Source organism: Silurus meridionalis, chromosome 12 (genome assembly GCF_014805685.1).
Source record: "Silurus meridionalis isolate SWU-2019-XX chromosome 12, ASM1480568v1, whole genome shotgun sequence".
Taxonomy (NCBI): domain Eukaryota; kingdom Metazoa; phylum Chordata; class Actinopteri; order Siluriformes; family Siluridae; genus Silurus; species Silurus meridionalis.
In genome coordinates this window covers 23,512,703-23,525,379 of record NC_060895.1, presented here as the reverse complement: position 1 = coordinate 23,525,379, position 12,677 = coordinate 23,512,703, and the positions used below count along the sequence as shown (strand labels likewise).

Here is a 12,677-nt window from a genome sequence, read left to right as displayed (position 1 = left end):
AAGTGAACATTTTGTTTTTAAAGTTGACGTTAGAATCAGAAAAAATGGGCGAGCATAAGGATTTGAACGAGTGTGACAAATTGTGACGTCTAGACATCTGGGTCAGAGCGTCTCCAAAACTGCAGCTCTTGTAGGATGTTCCTGGTCTGCAGTGGTCATTATTTATTAAAAGTGCCCCAATGAAGGAACAGTGGTGACCCGGCGACAGGGTCGTGGGCAGCTGAGGCTCATTGGTGCACGTGGGGAGCGAAGGCTGGGGCATGTGGTCCGATCCAACAGACGAGCTCCTGTAGCTCAAACTGATGAAGATGTTCATGCTGTTGATGATCCACGGGTCACGACTGTTTTAGCAGCAAAAAGGGACCAACACAATATTAGGCAGGTGGTCATGTTAACGTAATGCCTGATCGGTGTGTATGTATATATACACAAACTTATTAGACAACCCCGAATGATGGAATTCGAACGCACTAATCAGTGTGAAGTCTCGTTCTTAAATCGTCAATTTTACATGCCACGATTTGTACTAGACATAATAAAAGATTAATAAAGCAGAAAAAATAATGAATTCACCAGAGACCCCAACAATTTATTTTCCCCACTCGTTTTTTGTTTCATTTATTCCAATTAAGTTGACAATTTTTGTGTCTCAAACATTAAACATCAGCCAGAAATAAGAAATAAAGCTAGAAATGGGGAACTAAAGAAACATTAGACCGCGCTCTCTATAGGATTGTGATGACGTTTTTTTTTTTTAGTTTGTCAGGTTTTGTTTTTCCTGCAACTTACTTTTGCTAAAAACGAAAAATCATTGTTTGTTTGCGGGAATCTCGGATTAGTGACGCAGGTACGTGGATTTGCCTCTTGCTAGTGTGAACATAGGGACAAAAAAAGGCTGAGTGGAAATAGAGAATTCTGCAAAAAAAAAAAAATGGTATTCCTCAAGGCTTAATGCTGGAACTGATGTATACACTATCTATGGACAAAGGTTTGTGGACACCTGTTTATGTGCTTCTTTTTTCTTTTTTCTTTTTTTTTTAAGAACATCTCATTGCACATGTAGTCCCCATTGGCTGTTATAAGAACCTCCACTTTTCTGAGAAAGATCTGGAGATTTCTATAAGATTCATTCACAAGGGTGTTATTAAAGTAAAGTCAGGTAGCGATGTAGGTGAGGATGAGGAAGCCTGGGGTGTAGTCAGCTTGCATATTCATGATGTTCAATAGGGTTAGAGCTTTATAGCAGGAGATCTTCCACTCCAGCCAATGTAAAGCAGATCTTCCTGGAGCTGGCTTTGTTGAATTGTCATGCTGGAGCAAGTTCGAGTTTCATAAAAATTCTTGGAACAGTTTTGGAAGATCCACATATAGCTGAAACAGTCAGGTGTCCCAATATTTGAGTCCATACAGTGCACAGTTCATGAGGAAAACGTTCCTACAAAGAAGTGGGCTGAAACAGGTTTCGAGAGACCCACACTGATTTCTTTTTTTGCGGCGAATAAGCATAGAGTAGAGATTCCTGATACACCCAGCTGCCATCTTTGTGCTTGACTGAACACCATAATGCTAGTAGTTGCGTAACAGCTGATATAGAAGGAATTTGGATGTCTAATTATTTCTAAAGCTTGAACTTTTCCATGAACATTATGCGATCGACAGCCATTCCATATTAGCCATGAAATACCCCCCAAAAAACCTTGTTCCTGATGACAAGTATGCGACTGAATGTGCATGTATGAATCCAAAGCATGTGTTCGCAGAGGCCACTAACGCATCCTCAACCCTGCAGTTGTGTTTTTTTTTTTTCTTCATTAATTTTATTTCTTTCTTTTTTATTTGTTTGTTCGTTCGTTATAGAATCCAGGGAAAGAAGGCGTCGTTTCACCTTCACCTCTTTTTTCACACTGTCCGTAAACACAGTCTCTCAGAAAGAAAACAAAAAAAGACCCTATTTCTCCGACAAATAAACAATATTTAATATATATTTTTAGAAGACTATTTTTTAATTTTCTTCCTTCAATGTGCTTATGGCATGTTTTCCCTCATGATCCACTGAATACGGCCTGTAAATAAAAGCGAGATGTCGATAGATTTCAAACAGAGATTCAAACCACAGCAGAAGAAAAAAAGAACGAATATGCCGTATATGAGATGAAAAAAGAAACGGGGCAAAAAAAGAGGAAAAAATCATAGAATATAAAACAGTACTGCTGTATAGAGGTCGCATTAGCCTGCACATCTTTTTTTAGGGCTGTGAAATTTAAGGTTTTTTGTTTGTTTGTTTGTTTTTTTGCATATAATTGTACACTTTTTTAGGGGTTTTTTTTCTTCCCTGCACTAAAAAAAAAAAAAATGTAGATTAAATTGAAAAAAAAAAAAATCCAAAACAGTATGATTATGGAAAACAAATGACACATAACCAATTATGTTAATTGTCTTGTGTGTACTGCAAAGCTGTGGATATGAGTAGTCTAATGAAGTAGAACCCTTTATTATTATTATTATTATTATTATTATTATTAGCTTTTTTTTTTTCTTTTTTTTTTTTTTTTTTTTTTTTTTTTTTCTTTCTTTCTTTAAGGAAACACTGAACTGTTTGTGTATATGTATATAATGAATTCACATTGTTGGTCTCTACCTCTGGAGCTCAGTGACTTGGTTGTTTACCTCCACACATTTTTAATTTCATGTGGAGATTTAAAAACTTGAATGTCCCCTTCCGACTTTTATATTCCCAAAAATCCCTGTGCAAAAAAATTAAATAAAATTATGAAAAAAAAAAAAATTCTAATAGCAATTGGTTGGAGGGTGGCCCCATCCTATCCGTGTACAAAATTCCTCATTTCCACGTTTTTTCCCAACTCAGTGTTTCTCTGACTGTTAGATCACACTCATCATTTTTGTCTCCGAATGACATCCGATTTCAACTACGAATACATGGCAGTGCTTACAAAAAAATTGAGCATGTCCGAGATAACCGTGCCAGAACTAATAGAGTGTGTTTTCAAAGAAAGAGAGACTAACATGTAACATGCGCTTTGGGCCAACTCAAGGAAAAAAAAAAATAAGGTACTACTCATGTTGTCAACCTTTTTTATATAAGACATTTGAAGTTTTTACTCAGAGGTAATGGTATTTGCATACGTTTTATGATCTATACGCTTACAAAATAAAGAGATGGCTTTGGGATGACATGAAGAAAAAAAAAACTGAGGTGAGGATAAGAAGGGACCGGAAGAACTCCAGATGTTATGTGTTTAAAAAAAAATGTAAAAAAAAAATGAATAAAAAATAAATAAATAAAACGAACAGCCGGTCTCTTTTCAAAAGTGTAGATTTGAAGTACAGTGGTGAAGCTCATTAAATGTTGACATTTATGAAAATGATAAAAGGATTTGTCTGGGTTTTTCTTACATTGTTTTTTATTTATTTATTTATTTATTTTTTTTGGGTGCATTCTTTTACACACTCCCATCCTTTATTATACACTATTTACAGATAATCCCCACTTTACAAACTTTCACAGATACAAACAAACCTGTCTTAGAAGTGAAATTTTTTCGGAGTCGAAAGAATTCAAAAACGGAGGAGAGCTGCCATAAGCTCGTCGTCGACCGTAACGAGTCTACATGATGCGCACTGGATTCGGGCCAATATATTGTTTTAAGTGATTTTTATTTTTTTATTATCATTATTTTACTCAATACAAAATATTGTATACAGTATTTCCATTATTTCAAATTTGTTTTAGTTTTTTTATTTCTTTATTTACATCATTAGGAGATGCGTAGACAATAATGAGCACGGTAACAAATTACGAACAAATTCATGGTATGAACGATCTTTCGGAGCGTAAACTCGTTCGTAAGGTGGAGGGAGTGTATTTGCAACTCTGACCTTTATTTCTCTACAGTTATACCTCCACTTACGATGTTTCGGTCAATTTGTGCAACTTTACATCCGTCAGCAAAAAATATTGAAGTGGAAACTAAGTGGTTAGACTTCTGTTCGGAAGGTCATGCGTTCAAATCCCACTGCCACCAAGCGGCCACTGATGGGGCCCTTGAGTAAGGCCCTTAACCCTCAACTGGTCAAGTTGTATAAATGAGATAATTGCAAGTCGCTCTGGATAAGGACATCTGCTGTATGTATAAACTACTGTAAATGTATAAACTGAAAACCTGTTCAGAAAAAAATCATCCAAAACCAAAAAATTATATTAGAATGTAAAATTGATACCTTATAGTGCCTGAGAAAAGTCTAGATACACCTACACTTTGATGGTTTTGGCGAAGCACCTGCGCGTTCCTTTTGTTTCTATGCAACAAACTCTTTAATGTAACTTTGATCAAAAAATCTATAAATGTCCAAATGTTTCACTTTATTTCTATTGAAAAATCCTCTCTACATCCGAACAGTTCATTTCTCCAAACATTCAATATTTGAAACTCTTGGAATTACCCATGTAAGATGATGTATGCAGTTCTTCCTACTATCGTCACAAGCTTGCAAGCACATGTCTTGGTGTACTGGAGCGTTTCAATCCCCAAAAAAATGTTCTAGCATACCGATGCCATTGTACACAACACAAGCTCCGTGAAGAACTCGACTGCCCTGACAGAACCTCCACTCTCCAGATATCCGGTGTTAAACCTTCCCAGAAGAGTGGCACTTGTTAAAACAACAAAAAGGGGCACATATGAGTGCACACACAGATCAGGTATAACATTATGATCATCTGCCTAATATTGTGTTGGTCCTTTTTGCTGCTAAAACAGCTACAGGATCTCGTCTGTTGGATCAGAACCACACGGACCAGCCTTCGCTCCCCACGTGCATCAATGATCCTCGAACGCCCACGACCCTGATGCCTGGTTCACCGATGATCATTTCCAGGAACATCCCACAAGAGCTGCAGTTTTGGAGGTGCTCTGACCCAGACGTCTAGACATCACAATTTGTCAAACTTGATCAAATCCTTACGATTTTTCTTGCTTCTTTGAGGATAAAATGTTCACCTGCTGCCTAATAAATATATCCACTAACCAACAGGTACCATGGTGAGGAGATAATTAGTAATTAAATTATAGAAATAATTGTGCCACTGTTTGTTTTCTCGTCTTTAGATTTGTTAGTCTGCTTGCTTTTCTGTTAGCAAAGCTAAACTAAAAATGTCCTGCTGCTGCTATCTTGTGGTTCCAAGGCCTATTCTGGGGTAAAAGTCTGTCTGGTGTAAAAGGTTCTCTTCTCTTTTTCAGGTAATTATGTTTCCGCTTACTTCTAAAAAGTGGCTTACAGTTCTTTAGGATGTCCATGTGGTATCAGCTACAGGAACACAAAGTCCCTTTTTCTTAATAACATCAACACTAATCTGGATAGATTTGAAAACGTTGTTCTCGTCTACAAACCCCTTTGCGTCCACACTGAAGTTTTCAGTTGTTTTCCAGAAGTTGCTCATCCACACTGAAATGTGTAAAAACGCTAACGTCCAGGTACTGCACAAAAAGTAACAAAACGTAAGACCAGTCATCTCCGCCTGCCGTTTATTTACCTCAGCTTTTTTAAACGTCGCCACAGTGGACTAAAAAAGCATCATAGTTTTTTTTACGGTCCACGCTGCATGTTTTCGTTGACTGAAAACGCCATCTCGATGTGGACGGAAGGAGAAAACGGAGAGAAACATGGGTTTTTACACAAAAACGTATTAGTGTGAACATGGCCTTAGTCTCAAGTGCGGAATCTCTGAAGTAAGGATAAATCAGTGGAGAATAACAGCCATGACTGGACACTCGAAGCTCTTAATGATGACTGGAGTGAGGGCAACAAGGCCGTATTCATTAAACAAATGACTAGTGACTTTCCAGGCATGGAGATAATGGTGGTCAATATGAAGTAGATGAGGACAGCAACCTGTGCCAGTGAGATGTTAAAGATGAGCGCATGAGCAAAGATATTTTCAGGACCAGTACGTCTGAAGGTTTTTCCAACTCTCACTGTTTTTCTTGCATTCACTGCAGCCACGAGTCAGCACCTGGTCAGTAGAGGGCGCTAGAATTCTCCTCTATGCTCTTTGTCTTGCAGGCTGTTAAACAGGCAATGAAATGCTTGAACCAATTGTGCAAAATGGATTTTACCTTTCTATGGTCTAAATATCTTGACATATGCTGTGGATTATTGCTTGTAAAATCTTTTTGTTATCTCAAGGCATCGGTTCTCTTGATGCCATTGGTTTATCCTTGTTACTCTGAGAGCCACTCTGTCAGAATACAGTGAGTAGTCCTCAATTTTCACCAGTTTATAGTGACAAACTTGTTAATGTAGCCCCTAAAAGCCACTATATTTTCTCCCTTGTTTTACTCCAGAAAGAATGATGGTACACCTGGTCTGGAAGAGGTGCATTTACTTTCACTTGAAAGCCAGTTTGCTGACTGTGCAATTTGCTCTAACTGCTTGTGGCACCTTTATTGCTGCGAGTGTTGCTTAGGCAAGGCTCTGGTATCTGGCCTGTAGGGATGGTGAAACTCAGGGATTCACGTGCATTGGTGCATTGGCATTAAAATGAACAATGTTGTGCATTGGATAAACGTTGGCATTTGTATCGTGGTGCATTATTTTTTAACATATTTGCATCTGTACATAAAAGTTTATTTATATATAATTATTAGTAAATGAATACATGATTTACTGCGACTTTTCTACATTCAAATGCTTGTTTCCAATGTTTGTATATTTTAATTTATGTGCTCATATCTTCACAACCAAACTAAATATCTGGGTTTTTTTGTTGTTGTTTTTTAACACAAATTGTCAAAACAGTGTTTTTAAAAGATTAATTTCAAACTTGATTAATCAATTAATCGAAGAAGGACAAAAGTAATCATCCGATTAATTGGTTATCAAAATGATCGTTAGTTGCAGTCCTGATTTTTTCCATTGCATTAAATCGCATTGTGTTGGGATCCCACTGCGTATCGTATCGTATCGTATCAGTAACTGCTTCATATGTATCTTTAACGTATCGCATCGTTGGCTATGCATCAAGGTGTGAATCGTATCAGCCTGTTATGGAGATGCACATCCTTTTTGGCCTGGTGTCTGTAGAAACTTTTGACTTTGTGGTGCTTCCACCAGCTCACTTACTACTGGAGAATCTTTATTTGTGATCGCTCCCAGTCAGAAAAGGTCTTTTAAAACTAAGTTTAACACACGAATAACATTGTTCTTGTTTTCTAGACTTTGTGGTTACGCTATCATTTAGTTCTTCAGTATGAAGTGGCACAACCATGACCTGCACTGTCCAACACGTTGAGGAAGATTATCGGGTCTTACGTTCACAGCCTGCTCCTTTATTAGCTAGTGTAGATATTGATATTGGTGAGGGTAATTTTTGTGATATGCAGTGCTGGAACTTTCTTGAGGTAAAACTATGTGACCTATAAGGTGTGAGATAATACGAGCTCAGGCTATATTTCTGTTTCTGATGTTGATCGTTGTATGGTTATAATTATACAGATAAAAAGGGCATTTTTTTCATTCTATACACTAATAGTTTTTTTTGATAGCTTTTTTAAAAACACTTCAAAGGGGATACATTTCAGTTTTTGCGTCACAGTGTGTAATGAAAACAGAGGCGAAAAGCGAAGGGGTGATGCATTTTTAGTTATAAAGTAAATAAATGGCAGGATAACAGCAAAGCGCAGGTCGAAGCGTGTTCGCTCATGCGCAGTACAGGGACGTAAAGCGTTTTCAGACATTTCAGAGTGGACGAGCAGATTTTAAGAAACGCTTGAAAACGAAAGTGTGGAGCATTTTAAACGAAAACGTCCTTTTTAAATGTTTTTGGATTTGTAGAAGGCAAAGTCAATAATGAAACAGTTTGCCAATGTTGCTTCGAAAAATCCTGCAGTGTCCTGCACAGAGTTGACCTCAACCCCACTGAACACCTTTGGGGTAAATCTGAATGCCGATTTAATGCCAGGCCTTCAACTTAACCAACTTCACTGATGGGTTTTGTTTGCATGGGCACAAATACTAACAACATTTCAAGACATATAGGAAAAAAAATCCTTCCAGGAAGAGTAGAAGCTGTAATAATAACTGAAATGAATAGAGGTTTTTGAGTGTGTTGCGGCTGAAAAATATGCTGGACATCACAGACCACCACTCTGCTTCAGAGTCCTTCATAAAGCACATGGAGATTGAAGTTTATCTGAATGTTGGCCGTCCCGCTGTCTGGGTCTGTCTGGTGCCTTCCATGTCTGGTTCTCTAAACTCTTGTATTCCAACAGGACATAATTATCTATATTTTCTTTTTTGTTTGGTATCTGGTGGAACATAATTTGCATTTGTGTCACGTGACAAAAGAACAAACGACTCGGATCAGAGGACTCATGAGATGAACGACTCAGTTCTTTTTCCCGTGTAATGCGCTGCATGGCATCTGTGGGAGTCACTTGATAAAAAAGAACAGACGACTCGGACTAAAAGAGTCGAGAGGTAAACGAATCGATTCTTTGTCCTGTACATGACCTACGGAGATTTTGCGATTCTAATGCGTGTCCAGTAGAAAATGAACGAATCTTTGAGACGAATCTTTGAGACGCTCCATTACTACAAACTTGGTCTTTGTTGTTGTTTCAAGTCTCATTTGTGGTTTTCACGTGTCTGAGAAGATGAGACATTAGAACTAAGAACTATAATGCGTATTAAAGCGTTGACAAAGTATAACAACAGTACAGTGCTTTTGACATTATGCAAAGTTTCCTAATAAAAACTAGTTCCTAACCAATTTCATGAATCCTGATTCTCAAAGTTGTTATATAGACGACTACCAAGATGTGGGGTCTTGTCAGGGTTTTGCCTTGCATTGCTCCATTTGTCCACCAGATGTCACAATTTCCCTTGTGCTGTTTTACCGCTGTCCTGGGTCCCGTTGAGTTTACTGTACCTGTTCATTTATTTATTTATTTATTTATTTATTTATTTATTTATTTATTTATTACCTTTTCTTTGAGGCAAATTTGTTTTGCTGTAGTGAAGATCTTTGTGAAAGGATTTGTAGAAATTTTTGTTGCAGTAATCTTTTGAACCTGTGGGTTTCTGTTTTTATTTATTTATTTATTTATTTATTTTATTTGATTTGATTATTTTTATTATTTTTACTATTTTTTTTTTTTTGCCTTCCCAGACTTTGGCCTGAACTTGTTACCTTTGCATTTTGTCTTTTTTCTCTTTTGCTTTTCAGACTTTGAATAAAAAAAGCTAACCTTTCCATTAAGTCTGTCTATTAGTCAGGTTAAGTCAAGTCAAGTTTATTTCTTTAGCGCTTTTCACAACAGACATTGTGTGTATTTATCCCCGATGAGCAGCCGTGGCGTCTGTAACCAGGAAAAACTCCCTTAGATGTTATAAGGAAGAAACCTTGAGAGGAACTAGACTCAAAAGGGGAACCCATCCTCATTTGGGTGACATCAAGAGTGTGATTATAGTCTTCAAACAATACAGAACACTGGAGAGTGAGAACTAACATGAGTACTGGAGTGTGTGATTATGAGTAATGATCTTTCTACAGCCTTTTGATGCTGCTGAACCAGAAGCTACTGAGCAACACATGAAATAGCTCAACATTTGCAAATAGCCCAACACCAACAGCCACTGGTCTCCGTTTCACACTGCACAAAAGAGGCAATTTTCTTTGTGTCTGTCTGATTTTTTTTCTTCTGAATAAATAGTTTCCTGCAAAACCGCTGCAGTGTTTGTTTACTAATTATAACTTCATCCTGATGCACCAAAACATCCATTTTATGCGAATGTTTCTCACAATTTTGTGATTCTTCTCAAAATATTACCACTTAATTCTCTTTATTCTCGTAATCGTGACTTTATTCTCAAAATATTTCGATTTTATTCTCGTAATTGTTTTTTTTAATGTCATAATTTAGACTTTATTCTTTTTGAAATTTTGTTCTGTTTATTCTCGTAATTCTTGCAAATTTGCAAAACTATCTTTACTATATTTTTGAATTGCTACGACTGTTGTTTGTAAGCTGTGTGCCCAGTGTAGCACCTCGTAACGGTGGTCACCAACGATTTAACAATAGAGCAGCGTGCATAAGGAATTCTACTGACCATAGATTGTCTATGGCATAATTTAGTCTTGCACAGTTTAAGAGGTTTTTACGATCGTAGACTTTATATTTGGGTCTCTGTATGATTTAGCATCTGTATAAACACTCATTTATTGTGCTTATTCAGATATTTTGAGGCAGATAATGAAATATCAGGGGTTTGATCGATCAATCATCTTATTGCAGGTGTTTAAAAGTGTCCAGTGATGCAGGTGTTTGGATTCACCTCTCCAGAGATCTACGTACATTTACAGTTTTTCTGTTGCTTTGGAGCGTGACGGATTGTAACGTATTAAAAGACTGGAGAGATACATGGGAGATAAACCATTTAGGTCTTTTACTGTTAAGCTAGTAGTTACAAAACATCCTGCTAAATGCAGGTTGAGATGCTTGAGCTCCTGTGTACTGGTTTTTGCTCTGATAAACAAAATCTCCGTCTTATCAGAATTTAATATTAGAAAGTTATGAGTCATCCAGTCTTTTAATTCTTTGACACACTCAGTTATCCGAGCTAATTGAGCTGTATTGCCTGGTTTAGATGAGATATATAGTTGGGTATCATCAGCATAACAGGGGAAGCTAATCCAATGCCTTCTAATAATATTTCCTAAGGGAACCATGTAAATTGTGAAAAGCAGGGGTCCTAGAACTGAACCTTGTGGCACGCCATAATTTACTTGCATTAACCTGGATAGCTCTCCATTTAAATCTAGAAAATGGTAACGATCGGACAGGTAGGATTTAAACCAGTTTAATGCCTGTCCTTGAATGCCAATGTAATTCTGTAAGCGATCTAGGAGAAGATCATGATCTATAGTGTCGAATGCAGCACTAAGATCTAGTAAAACTAACAGCGAGATGAAGCCTTGGTTTGAAGCCAAAAAACAGTTTATTAGTGATTTTAACTAGAGCAGTTTCTGTGCTATGATGGAGCCTGAAACCTGACTGAAATTCTTCAAAGATATTGTTCTCTTGTAAGTAGGAACAGAACTGGGCAGCGACAATATTTTCTAAAATCTTAGACATAAATAGGAGATTTGAAATGGGTCTATAATTTGATAGTGTGTTTGGCTCCATGAGAACAGGTTTGATCCTTATGGAGATCATTTTTATCACTTGTGCAGTATTGTTTTAAAAACATTGTCTTCTATGGCAGTTTGGATTGACTGGTTTCCTTATTCATGCATGAATGTTTTGTAAGTCGCTCTGGGCTTCTCGCAAATGCTATAATCATCAAATATAAATACAGGTTATTTTGTTTTGTCTACACGCTAAACCAACTTTAAAGGAAACAACAATAGTATATTATATACAAGGGAATGTTTAGCATAGCATTACTGCTTGTTCTGCAGTACAATGGTATGTAAGTGCTGCATAGTTTATATATTTATATATATAAACCTTAGAACTTTTCTAAGGTTTATTTAAGGTTCTATTCATAGAAGAACTTACCACATTTTGCCTGTAAATCAATACAGATAGTAGGACAGAAGTATTGGGACACCTGACTTGAAGACAGCTTCCTTTTCAATCATTTATGAAAAGATATATGACCCCAGCTTCCTTTTTTGAACAGATTAAATTAAACCCAGGTCAGATTAAAGACATTTAGAAGACCTGAATTGTTTCAAGAGGAAGCCGGGGTTATATATCATTTCATGCAATCATACTGTTCCTTTGTTTCGAGCTTTGTTTTTGTTTTTTTCTTCCAACTGGTTTTTCCCTCCATCAAAAAAAAAAAACACGCTTATGCAAATATAGAATCAGATAAATAAAAGCAATAGGTCTTTCATTCGCACAGTGGATTTATTACCAAAATAGTTTTAAGATCACCATGTATTTGTATGAATAAAAACTGCAAAGTCAGTCATGATCAAATAAAAAATAATACATATCTCAGTATCAGCCAGGTACGCGTGAGGAAGGAATTACGTGCTTACGTGCATCAGTGAACCTCGGCCACCCGTGACCCTGCCGCCGGTTCACCACTGTTCCTTCCTTGGAACACTTGATAGATACTGATCACTGCAGACCAGGAACATCCCACAAGAGCTGCAGTTTTGGAAACGCTCTGACCCAGACGTCTAGACGTCACAATTTGTGAAACTCGTTAAAATCCTTACGCGCCCCATTTTTCGACTTTGAGGAGAAAATATATATATATATCCACTCACTAACAGGTGCCATGATGAAGAGATAATCAGTGTTCTTTACTTCACCAGTCATAATGTTAGAATGTCATATTGTTATGCTTAGTCTTTGTATAATATATATATATATATATATATATATATATATATATATATATATATATATATATATATATATATATGTGTGTGTGTGTGTGTGTGTGTGTGTGTGTGTGTGTGTAAGGCAGTTTGAGTGAGTGCGTGCGTGTGTGTGTTGTGTGTGTGTGTGTGTGTGTGTCACTTACAGTAAACCCTCACAATGCATTGTTCTCCACTTTCATTTTCATTGAATCTGTCAGCAAGCCTTTTTTTTTTACAGTCGTCAAACTTTACTACTGGAATTATGGCATGCTAAAATCTA

General features: G+C 36.9%; 1 long non-coding RNA gene across 1 annotated transcript; it reads left to right on the top strand.

The window, feature by feature from the left end:
• The first annotated feature begins 4,784 nt into the window (after window positions 1-4,784).
• LOC124395049 lies at window positions 4,785-6,690 on the top strand. Its single transcript, XR_006927595.1, has 2 exons — window positions 4,785-6,269; window positions 6,363-6,690. It is a non-coding gene; the product is annotated as an uncharacterized LOC124395049 (long non-coding RNA).
• The last annotated feature ends 5,987 nt before the right edge of the window (window positions 6,691-12,677 follow it).